The 27354-nt window shown below is 47.4% G+C and overlaps 1 protein-coding gene across 2 annotated transcripts in view; it reads right to left on the reverse strand.

Annotated features, from left to right (window-relative positions):
* Positions 1 to 592: 592 nt before the first annotated feature.
* ATP6V1H (ATPase H+ transporting V1 subunit H) overlaps positions 593 to 27354 on the reverse strand; it is a 136023-nt gene continuing 109261 nt past the window's right edge. Inside the window, exons 18-21 of one of the 2 annotated variants that reach the window (XR_007472727.1) lie at positions 11090 to 11192; positions 4269 to 4421; positions 1206 to 3476; positions 593 to 850 (exon numbers count right to left, since the gene is read on the reverse strand). The gene's annotated coding sequence lies outside the window, so the exon portion shown is untranslated. Of the gene's footprint in view, positions 851 to 1205; positions 3477 to 4268; positions 4422 to 11089; positions 11193 to 12518; positions 12542 to 27354 lie in introns of those variants that run through there. The other variant, XR_007472729.1, reaches the window with a different exon arrangement.

The following is a 27354-nucleotide window of genomic DNA, read 5'->3' on the forward strand; positions in this document are numbered from 1 at the left end:
CCAGGGGCGTGAACACCAGGAACCCACCAGCCACGGGACCTAACCCTGCCATCACTGGTGTCTCCACTCTGCTGTTTCCCCAGCACCTGGGTCTCAGACATAGGCCTGTTCGCTGTCTCCTATAGCACACGTGATAAAAATCCTCAGGCACGGCATCCTCCCGCCACAGCAGAGCTCATGACTATTGGCGTTAGCACCCCCGGGGCCCTACCACAGTGCTCCACACCCAGGAGCACAAGGCTACAGGCACCCCCCTCCTGGTCCAGTCACGGCTTCCCCTGTCCAGAGAAGGAAGAGAGGGGTGGTTCCCAAAGTTGAATGTCTATCAGTTTACTCTCTTTACAGCTTTCTGCTTCTCCGAAGGAAAATAGCTGTAGATTTGCCAATCCCATCAAATAGTTTTTTATTTATAATGAAAATCAAGGTTTACGTTTTATCAGCACCTAACATCAGCCTAAAGGAACTCACATACCAGAACAATTCTAGCCATTGTCTCCACTGAAATTTTTAGCCAAGAGAAGGGAGATGCACTGAATTGATGTGTGCCGCACTTCAAATGCTCATAATATCCCTGTATAATAAGCACTGCTACCTCCGTTTCACAAGCCAGGAAACTGAAGCTCAGTTTAAGTGACCTGCTCCTGGTGGAATCAGAATCATATTTGGTCTGGGTTTCTCCGTCTTTCCACACCTCCTGCTCAGAGCCTGGCAGAGGGTCAAGGTCAGAGAGAACTTCGGGCAGCAGAGGGGAGCCCCCAGGGGGTCCTGATTCCATGTAGAAATCCAGCTTTGGGCTCCAGAAACTTCTCCCTGGGAGCAGCAGCTGTCCTGTCTTGTGGCGTGTGGTGACCTGGGACAAAGAGGCTCAGGGCAGAAGTGGGGATGGGCTGGCTGGAGGACTTTCGCTGACCAAACTCTCATCCAAAAACAAATGTTTTTAATCCATGTCAAATGGTGCATTTGGTTGCCTCAAAGGCAGTCCCTTCCCTCAGAAATGCCTGATTACACGCACAATCCTGGAAACTACTGATTTCCTCTGCTCTGAATTCTCGCAGGGAATCTGGCAACCCCAAATCTAACACTAGGCTCGGATTCACCCGACACCCCCGGGAGGCACCCACCTCGTCTACCCCAGGGCTGGGCGGGGGTGGGTGTGAGGACAGAAGAAGGGAAGCAGGCCTCCAGCACGAATCCATCTGACTTACCTTCAGTCCCGACACCTTATCTGGTAGACAGTGGTTCAGCATCTTCGCAGGAAAGTCTTCTCTTATGTAAAATGCCTTCAGACACGTCACTACTTCGTCTAGGAGTCATTCCTTTCGTACACGTTTACTGAGCCGGCTGTGCCCTGGGGCTTCCCCTGAGCACTGGCTCGCCTTCTTCAGGTTCCTGCTGAAGGACCCTCATGAGACGGCGGGGAGTTCTAGAAAATGCTGCAAAGACCCCACACAAACTTTAGGACCCCGATTCTCCACTGAGCTCCCCGGCACCTGTGAACTGAGGGGGCTGAGGGAGACGAGACGGTCCCGGGTTTGCTTCCGCTCCCGAGACCAGGTAAACTGAGTAACCTCTGCAAACCTTTTCAATCCATTTCACCATTTAAAAATAAGACTGTTTGTGACCTGCTGAAGGTTAACTCCCTCCGGGCAGTTAGGACTTGGAAAAAACAAGCATAATACCCACTTCCAGGCTGGAAGAAATAAACAAGTTTGCCCTTTCTTCAGAAATGCTGTGTCTTTCCAAATAATTGGAATTGCTTTTTCTCAAGAATTAGTAAAATGCGTTTGTATGAATTCAAAGAAAGGGGCCCAGTCGAGCAGACTCTAGACTCCTAACCCTCCGGAGATCAGGAGATGCCAGCCCTGGGCATCACCCACACAAGAGGGGGCTTAAGGATGGGGCAGAGGGGGTGCCAGAAGTTTCTAGCATGTGGTGGACACTCACTGGTGTACATCCCCAAGGGACTCGGCACCAGTGACATGCACACATCACCGATTTGCTCTTGAGGGAGAATCCTAGTGTCACAGAGAGAACCTCAGGCCCCCTCCAAGGAGCTGGGAGGGGAGCTCCACCCTGAACCCCCAAACCCCCAGCTGCAGCTCTGGAAACATTCACAGTAAAAGACAAGGCCCCCGAGACTGAACCCCTCAAGGCCTGGGAGCCCCCAAGTGTCCCGGACAGTGAGGCACGAGGAATCTCAGGCTCCTGCTGGCCCCCAGCAACACAGAGCCAGTCCACAGCCCAGGACCCACCCACACCAGCTGGGCCACGACGGGAGCCTCGGTCAGCCGGGGAAGCAACAGGAGAGAGTCCCGATGTCCAAGCAAGAAGCCCCTCGGGCCACTGACCGCGAAGACGAGACAATCGCAGTGACCCTGCTCGGGCTCAGACGGCACCAGGGACCCAGGCGTCCGCACTCTGTCACGCACCAGCTACAGACATTGGGGAGGTTATGTAGCTGTGTGCCTCAGCGGCCCCCTCCGTGAAACGGGAATCCTAACACTCCTGTCTCACTGGGTCGCTGTCCGTTAAATACTGTGATACGTGGAAGGTGGTTGGAACAGAGTCTGGGACATAGAAGATGCTCAAGGCGGGTTAGCTGAGGCTTGGTGGGCCTGTCGGGGGGACAGCCAGGAAGGAGGGGGCTCTGAGCACCACTGAGAAGAAGTGGGAACAGTTTGTCCTGGGCTGCTGTGATTTTATCTTACCCCGTTCCCGGAAGAGTCAGCCATCAGGAAGATGCCCCAGATGCTCCTGAGGGGTTTAAAATTGGTCTGAGCCATTAATTCTAGAGTTCCAGATAAAGACACGGAACGTACATCCACGCAGGCTCAGCACCCAAAGCAGCCTTAGATGTCAGGGAATCTGTCCATGGTCCCAAAGCTCCCTGACCATCCAGCAGTTTCCTCGCCTGGTGTCAAGCCCGGGGATCCACTGGGCAAAAGGTTTATTTTGCTTACGCAACGCAGAGAGCATTCAACACGTATTTATTAATCAAATAAATGAACCAGTGGCATCTGGTGCATTTGCTATAGGTATTTGGAGGGAATGAAATTTGGGGGGATAGAAAGAACTTGCAATCAATTTGGAAAATAAAATTAAAACACAACATACAACCAGGGAATCTATGTGAGAAGACACTTGAGGCTCATACCTTTCTCCAAGGAGGCCTGTTTCCTATTCTACACCCCAGACCCTGTGGAACCGGTCCTGCCCCAGGCCGCCACGCCAGGCTATTTGACACTTGATTCTCTCCACTGTCAGTAGCAACGGTTGGGTTCAGAGACAAGAAGTGACACTTGCTGTGACAAGAAGTCCGGTGAGACGGCCGTGTGCCTGCTTGCCAATTTCTGGATTTAACGTGCACTCACCTGGCATCGTTACTGTTCCAGAACTTGCTGAGAATACTCACCATCTCTAAAACTAGCATGATCACGGCATGGTCTTCTCCCACGTTCTCTGTATTTGCCAGCAGGCTTTAAAGTAAGAGTGGATTGAAATTAAATGTACTGTGCTCCTAACAGGAAGGGGGAGAGACCAGGGCAAGACAGTACTGAAGATATTGACTGCTAACTTAAGCCAAAAAGACTACATTTCCCTTCTGTTTCCTTTTCTTTTTGTCGCTGAATGTAACATACACGCCGACAAGCACATAGCCGAATCACAGTTTAAAGAATAATTGTGAAGCAAACCCTCTGATCCTTTATTCACCACGTGAGGGATTCCCTCCCAGCCCTCCCCTTGGGATTCCCTTGCTCCATCTACATTTTTCTCACCCGTCTGGACTTTGTGGAATACTATTTATTGACTTCTGAACGTTGCGTTGTTGAGCTATAGGTCTTGTGTCTTTTTCTTTCCTTTTTTTAGGGAATATATTTGTGTGCAGTTGTGGGCAATAATGCAGAAGAACCCTTCATCCCCCTTATCGTTTCCTCAGTAGTAACATTTTATAAGACTACAGCACAGTATCACAACCAGTATCTTGACATTGATAGACTCCACAGCCTTATTCAGATCTCCCCAGTTTTATCTGCTTGCTGTGTGTGTATCAAGTCCCATACAACTGTATCATCGAGGTCAGTTTGTGTTTCCACTGCCATAGTCAAGATGCCAAACGGTTCCAACTTTGCAAGCATCCCTCACATTACCCTTTCTAGCCATCCACAATCCCTTCCTGCGGCAACCACGAATCTGGTTTCCATTTCTAAAATTCTGCCATTTCAAACATGTTCCATATGTAACCTTTGGAGATGGGAATTTTTGCTCACCGTAATTCCCTGGAGGTTCCTCCAGGTTGCTGAGTGCATCGGTACTTTGCTCCTTTTCCTCGTGGGGGTAGTATTCCGCGGGGTGGCTGTACCACAGTGCACTTATCCAATCCCCTGTTGAAGGACACCCAGGCAGGGTTCCAGTTTGGGCCTCTACAAATAAAGCTGCTATAAACATTTATGTACAGGCTTTGGTGTAAAATTAAGTTTTCACGTCTTTGCCAAAAAAGCCCAGGAGTGCAATTGCTGGGTCGGGTGGTAGCTGCGTGCTTAGTTTGTTACGAAGCTGCCGAAGTATCTTCCGGGGGGCCCCCACCATTGCACACCCCCACCAGCAGTGTGCGAGTGATCCAGCTTCTCCTGCTATTGATTTTTTATTATCCCGGATTCCCACTTTGGCTGACTGACAGAGGTCATTACAAGACGCCTTCAAACCACGTTACACACCTTGAAAACTCGCCTAAGTGGTTAGAAGGCTGCCTCTAAAGCAGTTAAATCGTGTAGAGAACACGGTACGTTCTTCCTCCTGCCTTGCCCAGTGCAAACGCCCTCTGTCCGTCTCCCCTCCACCCCACACAAACCGTCAACCACCGCCTCCTACAGGAAGCTGCCCAAGACCCCCCCGCCCAGGTGGCTGCTTCACCTGTGCCCACACCATCCTCCCAGTTTCGCCATCCCCATCGCAGTCACCAGGTTCACTGTCTTCCTTGCGAGGCTCTCAATTCTCTGAGGCAGGAACTGGGATGTCTCATCTGCCATCCCATCCTCAGTATCTAACGTGCTGCCTGCACACAGTAGGTGCTCAGTTAAATACGTGAGATTGAATGGGCAGTGCCAGTCTCAAAAGCCCATTCAATACAGTACTCCAGGCAGCCTTTACCAACCAATTAAAGTTGACGCAGGAGTTGAAACCTCTTCACCACCTGGCAGTCAGTAAGCCCAAGTCGACGAGAAGACAACACTCACTGTGGCTGACATGAATTCATGTCTTTTAAGCATTTCCGAATAGTATACATGCTGATGAATTGATGTCTTCTAGAAGAGCAAGTGGCTTGTCTACCTCATTGCGCTTGCCATGAGGAAATCAACTCTTCATTACACTTACAGAAGCAGAGGCAATGTAAATATAGTCACGTGTTCACCTGCAATGTTTAAACACCAAACACAGGCTCTAACCAATAACCTGGTTTAACTGCTTAATAACAGTCCCGGACATTACTGATTTCTCATACAATTACTGCCTGGACTTTCAAATCCTATTTTACGTTATTAAGTTCTTTTTAATGTTAGGAGACATTTTTATATTTCCAAAGAAACAATTCAACATCACCATATATTCAATATCACTCCATAGGCACATATGGAGAAATGTATACTTAAAAATGGTGAAAATGGTAACTTTTACATTATTTGCCACAAGGGGAAAAAAAGAAGCTGGGCAGGAGAGCAGAGCATAATTGATCAGCACCCGTTCAGTCTGCCTTGTTACCTAAACCAGGATCCATTCATGTGAAAACTTTGAGCCGCTGTGTCTTCACACATAAAATGTTAATCACAGCGCCAGACTCACAGCTCTTTGAAAGAAGAGAAAGGAGATGCGTATAACTGGATGCACAATGTGATTTTTGCCCAGGGACTTGGACCTCTGAGTAATCTGAGTGGCTGAACCCCAGGCCAGGAATTCATCCGAGGCAAGCTCATCCCAGGATGCTCTAACCCTTCCAAGGAGGCCTGTGTCCTCCGACTCACCACCCGTCCCGGAAGATTTCAGATCCCTGTGAAAGTAAGATGAGTTAGTAAATGAAAAGCTCTTAAAAAATGACAGGAAAGGGCTTCCCTGGTGGCACAGTGGTTAAGAATCCACCTGCCAATGCAGGGGACACAGGTTGGAGCCCCGGTCCAGGAAGTTCCCACATGCCGCGGAGCAACTAAGCCCGTGCACCACAACTACTGAGCCTGCGCTCTAGAGCCCACAAGCCACAACTACGGAGCCTGTGCTCTAGAGCCCGCGAGACACAACTACTGAGCCTGTGCTCTAGAGCCCGCGAGCCACAACTACTGAAGCCCGCGCGCCTAGAGCCCATGCTTTGCAACGAGAAGCCACTGCAATGAGAAGCCCACGCACCGCACGAAGAGCAGCCCCCGCTCGCTGCAACTAGAGAAAGCCCACGCACAGCAACGAAGACCCAACACAGCCAAAAATAAATAAAATAAATTTATTTTTTAAAAATGACTGGAAAATAGTAAGCATGTGTAGTAGTCTCAAAGAAAAACAGAAACTATAGGATGTATTTATATATAAAGGTTTACATATAGAGAGAGGTGAGTGTGTGGGGGGGGGTGTGTGTGAGTGTGAAGAGAGAGGGACAGGAGAGACAGAGCAAGAGAGGCTTTAAGGAATTGACTCAGGAGAGCACAAGATCTAAGTCTGACATCTATAAGGCAGGCCAGCTGGCTGGAGATGCAGGAAAGTGACGATGCTGCAGCTCAGCCCAAAGGCCATTCGCTGGCAGAATTCCCTCTTCCTCAGGGCCTCTGCCTTTGCTCTTCAGGCCTTCAGCTGACAGACTGACGCCCGCCCTCGCGATGAAGGGTCATCCGTTTTACACAAAAGCTACTGATTTAAATGTTAGTCTCATCAAAAATAAGTTTGCGTGACATCTAGACCGATGTTTGACCAAGAACTGGGAACCACAGCCTGGCTAAGTAAACGTAAAGTTAACCATCACTGCGTGGTGCACATGTATGCAACCGCTGTGATCCCTGGCGGCATCCGCTGGCCTAGGGTTTGCCACAGGTCTCGGAAATCCTGAATCTTCTGCTCTTAACTCAGCCTTCCCCCCTTTTCTCCAAGACCTTTCCATTGAGCCCCTCCCTGCTCCATGGCAAGTAAACTGCAGCAGATCTCTCCTCCGGATTCTCCCATCCACCCCTTGTCTCTGCTGGACCCAGCCATCCTGAGCTTCACAGCAGCTGAGAAGCCCTCGAATCACTCCTGCTTGGGCTCCCCGGCCCCGTAAACCTCAGGGGCAGGCGCAACTCTGGGTCCCTTTGGCCCCACCCCTCTCCCGGTTCCGGCTGCCCGCACTCAAGTGAAAAGCCCCGTTTCTTTTAGGTTCCTGCCCTTCGGCGATACCACTGCTGGTTCCACCCCAAAGACCGAGACACCCTACCCCACCCATCATCCTGCTGACGTGCACGTGTGCGTGAGGCCGGCCACCCCACAAGCCGCCCCTCAGAACACCAGCCTCCTACTTCCCGCGCCCTTTGCCCTTCCTCCCCTTCACCTCCACGCCCGTGAAGGGGCCTGAGGCTTGTCACCGCTTGAAGCCGTAAGCTGGACCATACCTGGCTCTGTGTGGGCTTCTCCTGCACTGGTATTCCTCCCATTATCTCCTGCCCACCCACCTGATGGCCTCACTGCAAGCTCCAGGCTGCTGACCCCTTCCCTTGACTTAATCCAGTCTCTGAATGCCCTCCCAGCCTGCTTCCTTCTTATCCCTCTGTGTCCGTATTTCAGCCGCTCTGCTGTGCGCCCCCCACTGCTTCCATCCCTCGCCACGTCTCAGCAAAAGCACAGCTGCCCCCTGCGTCCACCTGCCAGGACAGCACCGCCCTCCCGCCCCGTCTGGACCTGAAACACGGCCTGGCATGGCGGTGGTGATTTCCCTGTTTTCATAGTAACTGGTTGAAACGCTGTCCTCCGGCTTGGCTATCCACTCGCAGAGGTTCCTCGTTGACATACTACGTTTCAGCCCTGTTGTTCTCGTTCTTCTGAGTTTGACTTATCTGGTTTTCAGCGTTTACTGTTTCTTGATGTTTTCTGTGTCCAACAGAAACAAGCTAAATTCTGTCTAGGTCAATTATCAATCCTATGTGAGACAGGACACACGTCAGCCAAGCTCAGGGTCCACAAGTTTTCATTTTAATATGTGATTATGTTACCACGTAGAGCTAGACAGCTAGCACTTTCTCTGGGTGACTCCACGTGAGAAAAATGAAGTCCACTGCAGAAACTGGGAGGAAGAGGGAGCAAAATTTATCGCAGAGTTACATGAAATGCAAAGCGCCGCGCCGTTCCGAGCATTACAATTATTCTCCTGCTATCGGCTCCCGTTGTCCTCTCTCTGGCCTCTGAAGAAATAATTAACCTTGTGAACTCTGATAAACTCACAAAAGATGGAAAAGCTCACAGCCAGAATATCAGGGCCACGTGAGCACTTGAAGGCAAGCAGCTAAACGACTATTGTGACTAGAGCAAAACCAAGAGAAAATGTATCTGCAGGAGGAGAGAATGACCTTGGATGCTTCAAGGGCACTGAAAGCGTCCAGCTTACAGATTTTAAAAGAGCCTCTCTCTCTCCCTCCCTCCCTCCCTCCCTCTGGACTTTTCAGTCAGAAATCACATCTGCTTCGTGCAGAAGCCAGCACCACATAAACTGCTACATGCTGGAATTTCCTCTCCACTGCTTCTGTTGAAATGCAAAACTTACTCTCAATGTAGGAGGTGGTCTGTCCTGCATCAAGAGGTTGTATAACCCTCGAGTGTGCCTCGAATCGGAGACCAGACTCCTGCTTTTACACTTCAATCATCAATCGCTCCCAGCGGCCTGGGCTGTCTGCCCCATGACCGCACAGACCCCCTGTGTGTGGCTCTCGGCTACACCTCTGTCAGCTCACACATCTGTCTTTATCTATGCGTTCTTCCCCAAGACACCAGGATGCCTCTGAAATGCCTTCCTTGCCCAATACCCAAAGAGACACCCGTAGAAGCAAATTCAATACATCACAATTTACAGGCTCACTTTTGTATGACCTCCTGAATCAGTTGGAAATTACAGAAATAAACTTTGACTAATTCAGCAGGAATTTACTAAATGATATTGAGTTGTTCAAAGTAACTCTTGGGGGCTGGAGAACCAGTGGCTGAGGTTACACAGCGAAACAGTTCAAAGTTAGGCCACCAACTGTCCCTGTGGACACCTCCCCACGGCCACTGCCTGCCCAGCTGCCATCTGCACAACAGGCTCGCGACCCTCTGCTGGGAACCTGCCACAGCTATCCTTGGGAGTGGCACTGCCCATGCTGCTGTCCTCACCAGGAAGACATCCTGTTGACCCTGCTTCTTTGGGACACCAAATTCTGAAACAAATAGTGGCCCACGTGCTTGTGATGGAGAGAGCTGAAGTCATTGTGATGCTTAATTTTGTTTGTCAACCTGGCCCAGGCAACAGTGCCAAGTTGTTTGGTCAAACATCAATCTAGTTGTTGCTTTGCAGGTATTTTTAGATGTGATTAACTTTTTTTTTAAGATTTTTTTTTTGATGTGGACCATTTTAAAGTCCTTATTGAATTTGTTACAATATTGCTTCTGTTTTACGTTTTGGTTTTTTGGCCATGAGGCAGGTGGGACCTTAGCTCCCCGACCAGGGATCGAACCTGTGCCCCCTGCATTGGAAGGCGAAGTCTTAACCACTGGACCGCCAGGGAAGTCCCTAGATAAGATTAACATTTACATCAATAGATACTGAGTGAAGAAGATTAACCTCCATAATGGTGGGCCTCATCCAATCAGTTGAAGGTCTTCAACGAAAAGACAGCGGTTCCCTAAGGAACAGGGAATTCTGTCTCCAGACTGCAACAGAGAAATCCTGCTGAAGTTTGTAGACTTTGGGCTCCAGACTGTAACACCAACTCTTACCTGAATCTCTAGCCGGTCTGTGAATTTTGAGCTTGCCAACCTCTGCAATCACAGAGCCAATTCCTTAAAATAATGGTTCCCACCTCCTCCCTCTCACTTCCTCTCACTCTCCGTCCCTCTCTCTCTCTCTTTCTCTCTCCTCCCTGTGTATACACACATGTATGTATATATGTATTCTCCCACCAAGATTCTAGAAGAATGTGCTAAGCAGCCAGAGAAAATAGCAAATTACACTTTTATTCTCATATAAATTTTATATGCAAGAAAAAATAACTAAAGGTCTTCCACCTTGAAAAGTTTGCAGCTGTAACTATTAACAAAGCTTCCTGAGTACCCAAAAATGGAGACCCGTCATCTTTCTTGAAGCATGGATTTAAATTGCCACAAGGCTGCAGGATTCATTCAGTGGGGGGGGGGCATGGAACTGGCAGATAAGGACACGTCAATGTTGTCCCATTGTTCTTTGCAAGTCACCAGATTTAGTAACTCTTGTGAAGGGAGATTTGATTTCCTTATGAAATAGCCTCCAAAAGAAAGTCAACTTTTAGGTTGTTGATGAAAAAGATGAGGTCCAGTAGTGAGACGATTCATAGTTTAGAGCCAGAAAATGGAGGATTTAGATTTTTTTTTAAAAAAAAAACAACCTTTTATTTTTCAAAAAATCACTACTATCCAAGTTAACTTCAACGTTCACTATTTAAGCTTTAATCCCAAGCCATATGTAGTTTATGCAACACTTCTTGGCATAAGCAAAAGATACATTCCACACTGTTAGTGGATACTGACACTCTGCCGTCAAAGATGTCCACCATCATAGGTATATCCTTACTACGTATATATAGCTGTGCTTCACTACGTGGACGGGTAGGTAGGTAGATAGATAAACAGGTAGATAACCCTCCAAAATGTGCTACTTTTAAAACGCCAGTCATTTATGGATCCAGGCTGGAAGCTGAAATCTATCCCTGGGGAGACTTTATCTCTGTCCTGGGAGGGACCGTTTTTATAAGCAGTTTTGCTCACACAGGTATGGGCTGGTCTTGAACGTTGGTGAAGTAATCCAAATGCAGATGCTTCCAACCGTGTTCATTTTATTACGATTAAATATGGAAAAAATTACCTCTGTGGTGGTGGACTGCATCTCTGGAGGGATGGCTATGAGGTGAGAGATTTCGGGTTCCCACTGACAGGCCTGTAATCAGGGAGTCTGGGGTCCTGGTGGTCTGTGGGGAGACGGCATGGTTAGGAGACTTGTCACCCACCCCTGCCACCCCCGAGGAGGCGTTCGAGGGAAGGGGGAGTCGGTGGGGAAGGGTTGTGAGGTATAAACCATCTCCTGTTCCAGGTTATAACTGAGCTCTGTCACCTCCCAGCCTTCGCACCAGCCTTATACTCACCTGCTCTGTTTTGTGGACTAAGGGGATGGGACCAGTTCAGCATTTGGGGCGGGGATAAAATGGATTGAGGGATTCACAGAGACAGCGACATCACGCGTGGCCAGAGATGGAAGGCAAACAGCTAGAAGTCACTTGCAGTAAAAGGGAATAAGTAACAACCAGGAGAAAACATAACCATAACCCAGAACCTTCAGAGACACACTTTAGGACTTCAGGACGGGACTTGCTGCAGTCATGTTAGATAAGGCTCAATTATTTTGTTTAGATATTAAAGAGGAAGGTCACTCCCAAGGGCTGAAGAGTTCAAGGAGAGAGATACCGAGATACATATAAAGCACATGTTTTTAGGGAGAGGGCTAATAAAGGTAATAATTAAAATGTGATAACCAAATCTGAGAATAAAAGCAATAAGTCTAAACATATTTGCCGATGTGTGAATGGGAAATAAGATTTTTAGAACTGGATTTTCTCTAAAGCAATAATACTACACCAGAATTGACTACAATGACAAATTCTCATAAGTTACTGGCTTATTAAAGTATAATGTATATCCCTGAGGAACTGTACAATGGGATTACGGCTAAAATCCCCATTTAGCCCTCATTTCATCTGGCATTAATGACTACAGCTATGAGATATATACTTTATAACATGAAAAGATTATGATTAGTCATTCTGGATTGGTTTATTAACGTGTCAAGACACTATGTGCAAATAAGAAATTGATGGACTCTTTGTCTTATCTCCTCCCAACCCCAAATCACTCAAGGGCTTTGCCGTGGAGAGGATGATTTAAATAATGGGCAGCTCACCCAATGTCCCTTTAAACTGGGAGGTTCTGGGTGTGAAAGTACAGAAAAGGGAGAGAAAGAGAGAAACGATTAGAAACAAACCCCTGCATTTCAGAGGGCATACCTTGCATGCCTGAGTAAATAGGCATGTCCCTCACACTGTTACCGTGCAATCACTTGGAACACTCCATTCGGCTTCTAGAAGAGTGATAAATCTTCATGTGGGAAGGTCTTTGAAACAGGACATGACAGGTATTGGAGGATGAATGATCCCAGATTTAATGGAAGAGACAGCTTCACTCTTTTTCTCATTTGCTGCCGGGTCCCCCTTCACATCATATCCAAGTTTCCTGCTCTCCTGGTCTCCCCAGATCCATGTCTGCCCTGTTTATGACAAACGTGGTCAAGGCCCAAGCCCTTGTTTAAAACAGTCCTCCCTTGGATCACCAGGTCCTCTTCCAAGAAATCAATATTCCCTAAGAGTCACTTTCTGGATGCGGCAGCCATGCTGAGAGACAGGAGAAGAGGGGCCCTAGACCAAGTGGTGTCCCAGAAGCATCCAGACAGGCCTCCATCAGCCACCTCCTGAGCGGCCTGAGACACGTGCAATGGTCATGCACAAGCACAGATAATGATCTCACCTGGGCTCCCACACTCGCTGAGAGCCCCCCGCAGGACAAGCAGCACCAGCTGTAACCACGAGGGTGAAAGCCGTGTCTTCAGTCTGAGAGGGTTTACTGTAGCTCTGACGTGGCTCCTTTAACTCTTAGACACCGAAAAACCAAGAGAGCTCCACATCCCCTATAGCGTCAACTTCAAGAGTACACTTTGAGCTCCTTAACCTATGACTCCATTCATGAATGTACGCGTTTTACACACACTTCCTCTCCCTGGCCCTTTTCTTAAGGAATCGCTGTATATAATTGAAATAATATCCTGAAAACCGAAAGACGAGCTAAAAGCCTCCAAACATCTGATCTACCACCGACTACAGGTAGTGAGTCTTCTGCACAGGAACCGTGAAGACAACTGCTTGCAGAGGAAGGGCAAACAGGCTCACGTTTTAAATGCACACCTTGTCCCTACTGTGCCTTCGTGCCTGAGCTCAGCACAGCTTCAGAAACCTCCCCAGCAACGTCCATGGCGCCTTCTGAGTGGCAGACAGAAATGAAGTCCAAATGCCAGGTTACATTGGCAAGAATCTTATGAGCAGCCTCTTCTGTTCTTGGTTATATGGTTCCCAAATTTACTTATCACTTGTAGATTTTAATTTCTCTTTTTGCCCATCTCAAGATAAGTCCTAGGCAGAAAAAAAAAAAAAAAGCAGGGGCATTCAAACACAACTCAAAAGCAGCCTCAATGAACCTCACCAGATGGCAAACAGAAAGCACGTAAAGTATAACTGAGCAGTTTTGGAACTGGGTTGAAGCCACAACTCTATTTCTGATTTTGTATGAATAAACTCCACCAAAGGAAACATTTACACTTTATCTATGTTGAGCAAGTGCACATTGGTAAAGTTAGAGAGAGGGCAAAAAAAAATTAGATGAATTTTGAATAATTGAGAGGCTTGAATCTTAGAAAGAGCCCTCACTGGCTTATAATCTGAAAATGTGTAACTGATTTTTCATACAGGAATGGCCTTCCTTGAGCAGGCAACTTTGTCAAATGTCTCAGTAAGCTAAGAAAAACTGGAAAAGCAAACAGGGGAATTTTTAATCCATTTTAATGGGTGTGTTTCAAAACCTAATAAGTAATTAGATGGTGCTGTTTTCTGGAGGAGTGCCTTCCAGTAGAAATATGATGCTAGTAGAAACATACGTAACTTTAAATTTTCTAGAAGCCACATTTTATTTTTTTAAAGATTTTTTTTGACGTGGACCATTTTCAAAGCCTTTATTGAATTTATTACAATATTGTTTCTGTTTTATGTTTTGGTTTTTTGGCCGCGAGGCATGTGGGATCTTAGCTCCCCAACCAGGGATCGAACCTGCGCCCACTGCATTGGAAGGCAAAGTCTTAACCACTGGACCGCCAGGGAAGTCCTCACTGCTAATTTTTGATATATTAAACATCAATAGATATAACCCATCCAAACAAAAGCCCTTCCATCGATAGTTTTTAAGAATGTGAAGGGTCCTAGAACAGAAAGTTTGAGAACTGCCACCTGGGGGAAACTGCTGCCCTGTGCCCCCGAGTTCTGGAGGTAAAGTCTATGGCCACACTGGCTGAAAGGGCAGGAAACCACAGCCACACCCAAAGCCCAATGAGGAAAGGTAAGCACACTGCGGTTCACCCACCAGGGCGTCCTCACATAGCAGAGGCTAAAAAGGAAGGAACGCAGCAGTTATGCTCATCAACGTGGATGAATCTTTGGAAAAGACTACCATTTGAAAAATACGCTGCAGGAGAATTCTTACCATGTGACTCTATTTATAAAAAATGTAAGAGCGTGGAAAACTGAATAAACCGATTAGGGATTCACCTGAAGTAAACCAGGAAGAGAGGCAAGGGATGCTAAACATACTATTCAAGATCCCGGTCACCGCAAAGGCGAGGGAGGGGAGGGGCCGCAGGGAGACTCAGGAGTCCTGCAAGGGCTGGTGATGCACCTTCCTTAGCTGGAGGGGAAGTGGGGGGTGGCGAGTATCCGGGTGGTGTGATTATTATCATTATTGCGATAGTACCTGTATCTCTAAAGTATATGTAAATTTTTTTAAGTATCTAATATTTGAGAAACAAATCTGTTTACAGTTCAAAAACATAAGAGAGAGACAGAGAGGCAGACACCAGACCCAGGCAGGTAAAGGGGTTCCCTTGGTTCCCAGAACTTCAGCCACATGATTGGAAAGGCAGAGAACACCTGTGCCTCCTCTTGGCAGTGGGACAGAGGACCTTTCCGGCCTCTGGATTCACAGCTGAGTGGGATGGGTCAGGCAGTGCTCCCTCCGTGAACAAGGTCAGCCTGGGGGTGTAAACCCATCTGGCCAGGAACAAAGAGTGCTGAGGGAGTGCCCTTGGGTGGCTCCTGATAGGGGCCTCCCCTGTGCTTTACAGAAAACAAACGTTAGAACAATTAGAACCTCCAAGCAGCCTCTTCCTGCAGAGAAAGCAGTCCCACGGATGCTGTGGAAGGAGGTGGGTGGAGCCGGCCCCCCTGCAGGTGGAGAAGCCTGGGGAGCCCAGCCTGGAGCAGGGCTGGCTCAGAGCTTCGGCAGAACCGGAAGAAAACAAGCTGAGCTGAGGCCACACCAGCTCCTGGGCCCAAAAACTTTTTACACGCTCTTCAAATAACCTTTACCACATATTCTACTGGGCAAATTCTAGGGACTTCCAGCCCATCCTGCCGCACCAGGAAGGCTCACACTGAGTCCCAGAACAGGAGAGGAGGTGGCAGCAGGGACAGAGCGGGGCTCTGGACAGCCCTGAGCATCGCCAGGGTGATGGGCAGCTGCCTGACCCAGCGGGTTGCTGCCTGGATGGTCAGAAGCTCAGGGCCTCCCAGCGGGGCCGGGACAGCTCACTCCCCTCCCCCTCCCTGTTCTCTCTTTTATTTGCCTTTGTGAACTTTGCTGGCTGCGGAGCTCCTGAGCTCCCTACCCAGCTGGATGGGAAGGACAAAAAGGACACAGAGAAAGTAAGTGTTGCCTAGCAGCGGAGAATCCAAGCCAGCCAATGAGATTAGAATGAACGATCACAGGAGGAAGCAGGGCATCTCCCTCGTGGAGACAGATTGTCGCTGTGGGCTTGAAAGCAGGAGACCGACTTCCTTAAATCTTTCACGGGGTTGACATGGGTCTCAGAGCAGAGGCAGAGCTTTCACACGACCTCTGCTCTACGCTCCACGCTCAGCTCCGCCCCATCTTTCCACACTGGCACTGCAGCCATAGTGAAGTACCAGCAGTACCTCTCCCTGCATCCCATTCAGACAGCAGCTCCTCTCGGAGGCCCTTCCCGATCCCCTGCCTTATACCCCTTCCATGACAAAGGTTAAGAGTGCCTCCTACTAACCTTTGCCACAACGCATTTTAATCACTTATTTATTGACTATCTTAAAAACTCTTGAGGGTACAGACTACATCATTTAATTTTAGATTCCAGACCATACCATCCCTCAGATGGTAGGCACTTATATGTTCATTGAGTGAGTGAATGAATGAATAAATATTGTTTTCTTACTTTAAAAAAAGAAAGAAAGCCGAGGACCAAACCAATGGCTGATGGGAATTCAGCGCTGCGTCGTGTGGGGCTGAATGAAAAAAGAACGAAGTCTTACCTCCTAGGTCAAGGCCTCAGATTTTTCAGCCCGGGACCCTCACACGCCATGCGCGCTGCAAGTGTCGGATTACTGAGGATGTTGTGTGGTTGGTTACACTTCAAAGAGTCGGAAAACTGGCAGAGTCATCAAGCACTAATGGATGGGATTTATTTAACACGAGCTTTATCCGAGGTCATGTAAATATTGTGGCGCATGTTCCTAATCACAGCCCTGTGAGTTGGGTACCCTTACTCTCACCATTTTATAGAAGCAGAAACAGTGGCACAGAGATGTTAAGTCACTTGCCCAAGGTCACAGAGCTCGCGAGTGGCAGGTCCAGGACTCAGGCCCAAGCTGACTTGCTCCGCAGCCCACTTTGACAAAGAACAAAAAATGTGATGAGGCACGGTGTGGCGAGGACGGTGGGGAACCAGCTCTCTGGGCAACGTCACTGGGGCTGATGCAAGTAAAATGCCAGCCGCTGTAGGACCGTGAACAGGGGGGAGCAGGACGCCTCACTGGTGCCCACGAATGCTCCAGAGTGTGCCCCCTGGGGGACCAGTAAGGAAACCCCTGCACAGAGCACGGACAGCATAGCCGGTCAGCCCCACCCAGCGGGCCAGGAGACCATGATCGCGAGCCTGCAGAAGTTTCTGCCTTGGCCTTTTAACCACTCACCACCCCCTGCTGGGAGCCCACAGCAAACCCCAGGGGCAATTCCTGATCCCAGCTGTCCCGGCTCTCTTCCCTGATTCCCAGACTCTTAGCTTCAAAAGCTGAATTTTCTACACAGTTCCCTGGCCTTTTTTTAAAGATCCATTTAGACTCCATTCCCTGGCTTTTGTGATCCATCTCCCATGCCCCCCACATACCCCAACTTTACCTAATCTCTTAACTACAGTGGCACCTGCCGAACTGGGTAGGACACACCAATCCACACCTCCGGCCCTCCGACCGCTGGTCTGGGGTCACCCCCTTGCCCTGTTTAAGAGAGCAGGTAAATGGACCGCCAGCTGGATCCGCCAGTGCCAAGCATGCGTGTGAGGGTGCAATCTCATTTACGCTAGAAATTATTACTAAAATATAATGTGTGCTTACTGATTGGCCTTGATTATCTGTATTATTTACCAGCACAAATAATTTGTCTTGATGAGTTTGCTTATCTGTGAAACTGAAGAACAGGGAGTCGTCACTAGTCAAGAGTCCCAAGCCAGAACCACGGAATTCAGCCCAGAACCTGCGGCCTTTCCCTCCACTTTTGTCCGTCCTCCCGTCTCTCACGTGAAAACCTGAAGGGCAGGGCCACGACCCGGCCTCACCACGCTCTTTTGTCTGTTTGCCCCAGTTTTCCTTCTATGCTGCTCACAATTTCTCTTCCTCTATTGTGAAGAGTGACTTGACAATTCAAATGGTGTTTATCTTCCCCGCACCTTTGAAACGTGTAAGAGACTGCTGCTTTCTGCTCTGCTTTCAATTTGTCCAGATGTGCACATAAAAGCCAGCAAGCGAGAGCACAGAGTGTCATTTCCATTGTCCCCTTCCCTGAAAGGAAGAGCAGAGACTTTGTCTATGGGGTAAAGCTTCCAGAAAAACACAAACCTGCTATTGGAAATGACATCTCACGACCTCCACCCACAAATCAGTGACCAAAACGAGGCCATGATATTCGAGTCCAGAAATCCATCTGCATTCATGGAAAATTTAAAAAGAAACCATCTATGTTTTATTCACCGAAATTAGCGTAGCCACGGTAATGGCCAAGTGGTACTGAAAGAGCGGATGTTCGCAGATAACTAGGAAAACAATCACTCAGCTTGAAAATGTAGGTCACGAGCAAGCATAGGATGGACCATTACAGACCCACGAGTGCTTCAGATAATGGTTCCCAAACCTGATTCTAAACTGAATTGTACGTGAGAGTTGTGAAAGGTCATCCAACTTGGCGAGCCTCTCTCTTACAAGGAGACAATTGCTTATTGGAGTTAGCAATTGAGCACCAACTCTGTGTCAGGACCTGTAATAATCCAAATTCATGATCTCATTTCATCTTCATAACAACACAATCAAATAGGCATTACTGACCCCATTCTACTGATGGAAAACTGCACCTCCAAAAAGTGTTCAGCCCCAGGAAGCACAGTGCCAAGTATCATCCTTCGTAGGAGGTCTGCCCACCCACCGCAGGCCCTCCCAGCCCTCCTGCTTGAGGAGGGAAGAAAGCAATTCATCGCCGACCTCTTGACACTTAAAAACGAGGCCGATTTCATCCCCAAGTGTCCCTTCCCTTCATGGCTTAGTCTCTGCCATTCGACAGCTGAACACTGCCTGTTCTCCAAGGCCAAGGGCTGGGGGCCACTGAGGCAGCTCGGCACAGCCTGGTGCCCCTCACTGCACGTTGGAGCCCCCGTCTCTACAGGGACCAACCCCGCCAGGACCTCCCTGAGGTTCAGCCAGGAGTTGGGTCCAGGAATCCCTCCCCCCTCTACCAACAGAGTAAATGCTGTGGAACGTGGCCATCGACTCTTCCATAGGCTTCTTTTAGGGAAAGTCATTCCACTTCTGGGGTAAATCGTTCACACGCAAATCGATCACCTCTGTTTACCCAGCGCTGCTGAGGGGCTGGGTGCAGGGCCGTGAGTCAGACACCCTCTCTGCTTTCAAGAGCTTGCAGCCTTGGGGAAAGGCCAGCAAGACTGGGGCCAGGGAGGCCTCTTGGAGGAAATGCTGTGACTCTGAGGAGTCTAGTAGGAGAACTGAGGGAACCAGGATTGTGCCCGGAGAGAAGCCAGAGAGGCACCAGGAGGAAGCTCTGGGGGCCAGGCTGGGGCCAGGTCAGCTTTGGGACTGGCCCCTATGCAGCAGGGGCAGCACCCCAGCCCCTCCACCTGGCCTCCCCCTGCATGGGACCGAGGGGGTGGGCTTGGGCGTCAAGAGAAGCCCTGGATCCAGGAGGCAGTGTGTAGGTAAAGTTGGGAGGGACGCAGATGTGTCTACAGAGGCAGGTATACGCTCCAATACTCTTTTCAGCCTTAATTAAAACCATCATTAAAAGCTGTAAATTAACTCAACAAGGAGGCCATCGGACTAAGGAGGCTCTAGCGCCTTAGCAGCAGAGGAAAGCGAACCAAAACCTCAGCCTGTAAATGCCTCAACACCTAAGGACCACCCACCACGAGAGCCAAGCAGGTTGAGCCCCAGCCAATGAACAGCCTCCTTTCCCCACCTCCTGCGTGTGCATCTCTCCCAGCTCTACCGGCCCCTGACCTCCAGCACCTCCTGCCCCGTGCTGTCTGATTCCCCCCGTCCACTATGCCCCGTTTATGTTTTAAGTTCCAGAAGCAATTAAGGGGGCGCTTTATAGCCTTGGGGATTTCCTGGCCGAGCAGTCCGCCCAGTTTAAAGAGAAGAGCGAGCTCCGGGGGACAGAGCAGTAGATCCTCCCACGATGGGCCAAGACAGGTGAAGACTCTGAAGTCAGGTTTACTTTGTATTCTTGAGTTTCCATGAAATGGAGTAACTCACTGACAGTAAATACTCCTGTGAGCTTATAGTCTAATCAAAATGGTTAATTGTTATAAAAACCTTTGGTCTTGAGACTAATACTGTTCTACTTGTTGTGAGAAATTTTATTTATTTATTGCATGGATGTTACCAAAACTTAAGTTTCTAACCAAACATGTGGTAGCAAATTCAACTTTGACAAAATGGGCTTTGTTTTAATTGACCCAAATAACAGTATAAAATGTAAAAGCTTTCTTAGAGTTACGAAAAATCATTTGTTAAGGTTTCTTTCTTCGTAACGTAAGTTATATAAGTAAATTGTGATCATAGCAGATCCAAATTTTAAATACAACGCAAATCTGAACTTGTTTTTTAATAAATATATGTATATAGGCATGTATCAACTCACATAATTGAAATTATAATCTATATTTTTATTCTTATTTTTTTACCTAAAATATCATGAAAAGTTGCCTTGTATCATTAAGAATTCTTCAACAAGTTATGAGTGTCTATGTGGTACCCTAGTGCATAGATGTCTCCTGACTGATGTATTAACTTCCCCATTAATGACTTAGATTTTTTAAAACCATTAGAATAGCTACTCCATGAATAGCTATGATGAATCTCTGCATCAGTTATGATTTCCTTAAAATAGACTCCTATAAATGGAGTGACAGAATCCAAGGGTGTCAGTATTTTTTAATACTTTTTTTTACATTATTATATGTATTACTTTTATAACTTTATATCTTACTTTTAGCCCTGTATTTTTAAAAATATTTACTTGTTTGTTTTTGGCAGTGTTGGGTGTTCGTTGCCGCGCACAAGCTCTCTCTAGTTGCGGCGAGCGGGGTCTACTCTTCGTTGCAGTGCGCGGGCTTCTCATTGCAGTGGCTTCTCTTGTTGCTGAGCACAGGCTCTAGGTGCATGGGCTTCGGTAGTTGTGGCTCGTGGGCTCAGTAGTTGTGGTGCATGGGCTTCAGTAGTTGTGGTGCATGGGCTCAGTAGTTGTGGCTCGCAGGCTCTAGAGTGCAGGCTCAGCAGTTGTGGCACACGGGCTTAGCTGCTCCACGGCATGTAGGATCTTCCGGGACCAGGGCTCGAACCCGTGTCCCCTCCATTGGCAGGCAGATGCTTAACCACTGTGCCGCCAGGGAAGTATTTTTAAAGATCTTGAAAACTTATTGCTACTTATTTAGTTAGTTCGTTGGTTAGTTAGCTGGTGGCTAGTTGGCTGGCTGGCTAGTTGGCTAGTTATTTGGTTGGTTAGGAAGTTAGTTAGCTGGTTGGCTAGTTGGTTGGTTAGTTATTTGGTTAGTTAGTTATGTTGGTTAGTTGGTTGGTTTGTTTTCAGTTGTATTTCTCTCAGAAGAGAAAACCTACAGGCTGGCTAGGCTCATACCCAGTCCAGGTGACCTAGTTCGTGACAGTCCAGCCCCACTGTCTGACCAGAGACCAGGTTGCTCCCCACTGCAGGCTCAGTAGCACACATCAGCACATGTGACAGTGACAGGAGCTCACACATCTGCATCCTCACCCGCAGCGTCTGAGTGACCCGGGCCAATCGCCCATTGTCTGGGGGCCCCAGTTTCTTCACGGTTGAAGTAAAGGCACCTGAAGTCTTTCCTATTACTTTCTGTTCTAAGCTCTGGGATTCGAATGTGCTGTTTTTAGTACATTCTACTTTAGAGTCTTTTCTGTTCTGGAAATTCGGGTAATGGAATTTCTGCCTGATGCAAGGCCAGCAGCTGGCATCAAGGACATGAAAGCCTCAGCTTCAGAGAGTCCACCAAACACCCAGTCATGAGTGTGTGCATTTTCTTTGCATTTTTCTGGTTTGAAGATTCATGAAATTCATGACATTCTTACAGGGGTCTCTGAAACCACAAAACATTGAAAAGCTCTGATTCAGAGCCACAGATTCTTTGTCTTTACTAAATGTGAAGATTTGCCTTAAATTAGGTGTGGCAGGTAAACAGCAGACTTAGGCATCACAGATGAAGAGAGATTAAATAACAAAGATTCCACACTTTGCGGAAGAAAAATCAGGGCGGGGGGAGAGGGGAGACACTGCTGAGGCCAGAGAGGGTCCCTGTCCCCACGTCCACAGCCCCCGAGAGGTAGGGAAAGCACCTAAGCTTCTCACAGCCCCCCTCTCACCCCAAGAGGGGAGGTGTGTGCGAAGCAGTGAAGAATGAATTAGCACCAAAACTGGGCCTCCACCACTGGACTCAGCAAGGGCGGAGGCTGGGGCAGCCTTCTCATCAGGACCAAGGGGACACGGCGTGGCTGTTTGAGATGCTGGACAGAGACAGGACATTCCAGCAGACGCCAGACAGAGATGACCAAGGGCCGACACCAACACCAGGGCTCTGCCCAGGCAGCTGCAGCTCCGAGGAGAAAAAGAGGAAAGAAACCCGGAACTGACTGAGAAAAGCCTAAATCAGCTGACTAAGCCTGCATTCAACTTTCTGCCATCAGCAGAAGGTCTCAAGCCGGAACTAAGTCAAGTTCTTTCAAAAATGCAGAACTGGCACCCTGAGTTCCTGTCCTCCAAGTGACCTTAGGTGCCGCAGCTCTTCACCTACCACCACCCCCGTCCCATCCTCACAGCGGAACAATCAGCAACCCAAGTCTGAATCAGCTTCTCATCGTGCGAGAGAAAGGTGAACCCTGAGAATGTCAAATGATTTGCCCCAGGTACGTTTAATGACACAGCAAGAAAACTGGAAAAATAACTGTCTAATGCATGCTCTCTGCAAGAGAATTCATACCCTCCCCGGGGCATGCCAAATACATCCTATCTCCTCATTCAGAGATGCACCTTATTACACCATGCTTCTCTCAGCATCGTTAACAAGACCAAAAACCCAACAAGAGTTCAATCTACAGATCGTGGTTTGATTGTCTATCAGAGTCTGGCATTTAGCAGACATTCACTAAATGTTTTAATGAATAAGTGAATATATTTCATATATTATCTTTAGTATAATCGTCCTATTCTCAGGCCTTAATCCCATACACAGCACTGATATCTTAGTGTCAATCTACACTGCAAGCTGGTTGATTTCCAAATGTGGTGGCAGTTCCAAAACGCCAGAGAGCAGTCAGAAGGGCCCCAGGATTGAGGTCATGGTGGCGGCCCACTTACCATGGCAGCGTGCACACTGATTCTCACAACCGCCCTCTGAGGTAAGTACTATTACCGTGACACAAGTTATAGGAGAGAAAACAAATATCTAATAAATTTCCGTAACCCAAGGTCACACAGCCTGTGGGGTGCCGTGGGGAGACTCAGGTCAGTCTATTTCTGAAAGCCCCACTCCAGGCTCCATCTTGCTACGGTCTGAATGTTTGTGCCCCCTAGTTCCAAATTCATCTGTTGAATCCCAAGCCCCAGAGGTGATGATATTGGGAGGGGGGGCCTTGGGAGGTTATTAGGTCATGAGGGTGGAGCCCCCATGAATGGGATTAGTGTTCTTATAAAAGAGACAGAGCTCCCCTGCCCTTTCCTTCAGGTGAGGACACAGCAAGAGATCAGGAGTTGGCAACCCAGAAGAGGGCTCTCACCCGGCCACGCTGCCACCCTGACCTTGACTTCCAGCCTCCAGAACTGTGAGCAATACATTTCTACTGTTTACAAGAAATATGGTATTTTGTTGTAGTGGCCCAAAGTGACCTCATTTGGAGCTTCTGAAATTACATCACGGGGTCTTCCCGGGTGGCGCAGTGCGTAAGAATCCACCTGCCCATGCAGGGGACACGGGTTCGAGTCCTGGTCCGGGAAGATCCCACATGCCACGGAGCAACTAAGCCCATGCACCACAACTACTGAGCCTGCGCTCTAGAGCCCGCGAGCCACAACTACTGAGCCCATGTGCCACAACTACTGAAGCCCTCAAGCCACAACTACTGAGCCCATGTGCCTAGAGCCCATGCTCCACAACAAGAGAAGCCACCGCAATGAGAAGCCAACGCACCGCAACAAAGAGTAGCCCTCGCTCGCCACAACTAGAGAAAGCCTGCGTGCAGCAACAAAGACCCAATGCAGCCAAAAATTAATTAATTAATTAATTTAACAAAAATGACATCATGGTCAAGCCCATTCTGACACATGCTCAGTTCTGATGCTGTGGATTATCTGCCCTACAGGACCCCTTGCAGCTGCTGGCCTTCAGGCTCAGAACCACAACTAGTCCTAGTGGGGAGGAACCATAACCTCACAAATAGATTGAGCAATCGACACCAGGGCACTGCGGCCTTGACACAGAAAACTAGGACTTAACTGTATCGTGTAAGAAGGGATTAGCATCTATATTTTTCTTATTATGATAATACATATAATGTAAAATTTACCATCTTAATTATTTTTAACTGCACAGTTTTATTTTTAAACTTGATAAGCTGCTTAAATGCCTATTACCTTGAAGAAGCTGACACCTCAGGGAACAGAGAATTCAAACCTACTTCTAGTTTGCTGAGCTGAGAAAGAACAAAAATACTGTGCTCCAGAGATGTCAAAGCAGCAAGGTTCCCCTGCAACCTGAGGCACCAGGCTGGGCACAGGGGCAGCGATATGGTCCCCGGAGGGCTGGACGGTTTGATGCTGGTGCAAGGCAGCCTCCCCGGAGGGAAAACAAAGCAGGCTAATCTGCTCGCTTCTCTGTTTTCATATGGGTAACAACCTCAACTTCAAGTAATTTTCTCTGATAATGTTTTGTTCTCGGATTTCTACCATCCCTGGGGTTATTATAGAGTTAAAAATATAATAACGCTATAAGTAAAACTTATCAATTATAAACTATATGTTAGAGTTGAGAATCACGTTAAGAATTTCCATAACTGAGAACATGTCTCTCTCTAGTTTCATCACTTGTACTATAAAAGGAGATAAAAATAAGACTTGGGCTTCCCTGGTGGCGCAGTGGTTGAGAGTCCGCCTGCCGATGCAGGGGACATGGGTTCATGCCCCGGTCCGGGAAGATCCCACATGCCGTGGCGCGGCTGGGCCCGTGAGCCACGGCTGCTGAGCCTGCGCGTCCGGAGCCTGTGCTCCGCAATGGGAGAGGCCACAGCAGTGAGAGGCCCGCGTAACGCAAAAAAAAAAAAAAAAAAAAAAGACTTGCCCTGAAGCTCCATGAGGTTGGTATGAATATTATCTGTTGGAAACATGGGGTGAGACTACTCACAAAAACTATAACATGCAATTCATCCAGATAAAACTAGAGTTTATTAAGAGAGCACCCTAAAAGACAATGCTCTTTATTTGGAAGGCTAGGAACCAGAATCCTAGCTTTAAAATTCAGGAAGGATCTGTGCCTGTCCACAGGCTGCATACAAATATTAAAATAATCCCTAAATGGTTCCCTTGGTGTAGGTCTTATTGAAGAAGCAGAAGAATATACTGAGAAGCCAGAATCACACACAAGCTTTCTTTGTTTACACACGAAAGGGACTTACGGAAAACAAGTCCTATTGTTTAACAGAAAATTTATATCATTCTCTTTCCTCTGAAATTCACATTTACAGTCTTTCCCTCCACAGAAATGTACCCTATTTAAATATATTCTTATGCCTAAAAGTTTTTAGCGATCAGTTTTCTGCAAGATAGATAAAGATAAATGGATAGGTAGATATTCTTTCTAATTTCTTAGCAGTCTTGTTTTCCAAATATAAAAAAGCAATGTCTCCTGGATTGAGTTATTCACATCAATGTCTTACAAATTTTAATAATTACTAAACATGAACGGGTAAATTTTTATTATATTAATGGGGTTAAATGTTGGGTCTTTTCATGTATTCATTCATGAAGATTATTGATTGCTAAAATAAGACAGAGGTAAGTTTTAACTGTACACCTGTTTGTCATTCACATGGCCCTCAGTGTTAAGAAGTAACTGTGCCCATAATGAGTACATGGGAGAGGAAGGAGTTTTCTTATAGCACTGTCACTGAATTGTTTGAACTGCTTCTGACTTATATGGCCCTTCAAAAAAAGCACACACTGACTTAGCTTGAAAAAACTATTTGAAACGATCTATTGGCTGACAATTCACTTAGGTCCTGTTTCAGTCGTGTTGACAGCAAAGATGTGAAAATCAACTTGACTTTGATTTGTTACCAAGTCAATCCTCTTTCTCAATGTGGGGAAGGCATTTCAAAAATGGGCTTTTTCAGAATTCCCTGGCGGTCCAGTGGTTAAGACCCGGCACTCTCACTGCCGAGGGCCTGGGTTCTGTCCCTGGTTGGGGAACTAAGATTCCACAAGCTGCGTGGCACGGCCAGAAAAAAAAAAAAAAGGCTCTTCCTAGACTTCCAAATGCTGCTCATTAAACTTGATCGTCTTTAACTTAGAAATACCTAGTTTACCAAGTTGATATACGACTGGAGTGAAAACAAAATGTATAAAACTGAATATTGAATATTTTAGGACTTTTCCCATTGACTATAAACTAAAACATACAGCTTCATACTAAACTTCAATATTCTTGGTTGTGTCTGTCTGCCTTAAAAAAACACGACTCATGTAGAGAAAATACGAATTACTGTATAGAAATAAATGAACAATAGTTAATAATTTTAAATGGTTAAATTTAGAATCATGAATTTGACAGGATGACAACAGCATGCCAAGATTTTAACTATATCACGAATTAACTGTTAAGTAAATTAAACTGGTTTTCTGACCTTCAGGGTATTGATTGGGTATGGGGGATATTTCGTCTCTATTCATGCTTAAAATTCTCTGCTTGTAACAGTATAAGATAATCTTCTCTTTGGAAATAAACAGCAAAAAGAAGAGATTCTACTGTGTGGCTAGCAGGTATGGAGCTTACAAAAGACATATTAGTGATTGTTATTAAGTACAATGTACTCCCGGCCTTCAACAATCTGGCAAGCGTGAAGGAAAATAGTTTTTTTGCCCTTTGAGTCTGAATAAAAGTTTGTGAAAATGTAAAACAATTAGGTATCTGCTGGATATGCCTTTTTTTTGCAAACATGTAGCATTTATCTGCCAGAAGTAAACACGAATCTTTTCACCTCTTCCTCCTTGAAATGCTACCATCCTGGGAACTGCAACATGGTCCACGAAACGGGCCAATGAGAGGGGTCTGTCTCGTTCCTGAAGTGTGGAGGGTTTGTCTGGGAACGGATGATGCTTCCCAGGATGCTCTTCACAAACCTTTACTACCTGATTCCGCGGACACTTCGAGTAAGACCTGCAGCTTGGCCGTGAGCTTGTATCTGGATGGATAGAATGCCATGGCCTCAATCTGTAACGAGACTCCCAAGCCAGGCTCTCAGGGAGCTCTCCCTAAAGAGGGAAGCACTGCTCTCAGCAGTCAGGACATGAAAGATGAAGGCACAAAATAAAACGTGGCATTCTCACGCTGCCCCACTCTGCAGTGTATCTGAATTCAGAACATCCCAGGAT

This window comes from Orcinus orca, chromosome 17 (genome assembly GCF_937001465.1).
Source record: "Orcinus orca chromosome 17, mOrcOrc1.1, whole genome shotgun sequence".
In the NCBI taxonomy this organism is placed as follows: Eukaryota; Metazoa; Chordata; class Mammalia; order Artiodactyla; family Delphinidae; genus Orcinus; species Orcinus orca.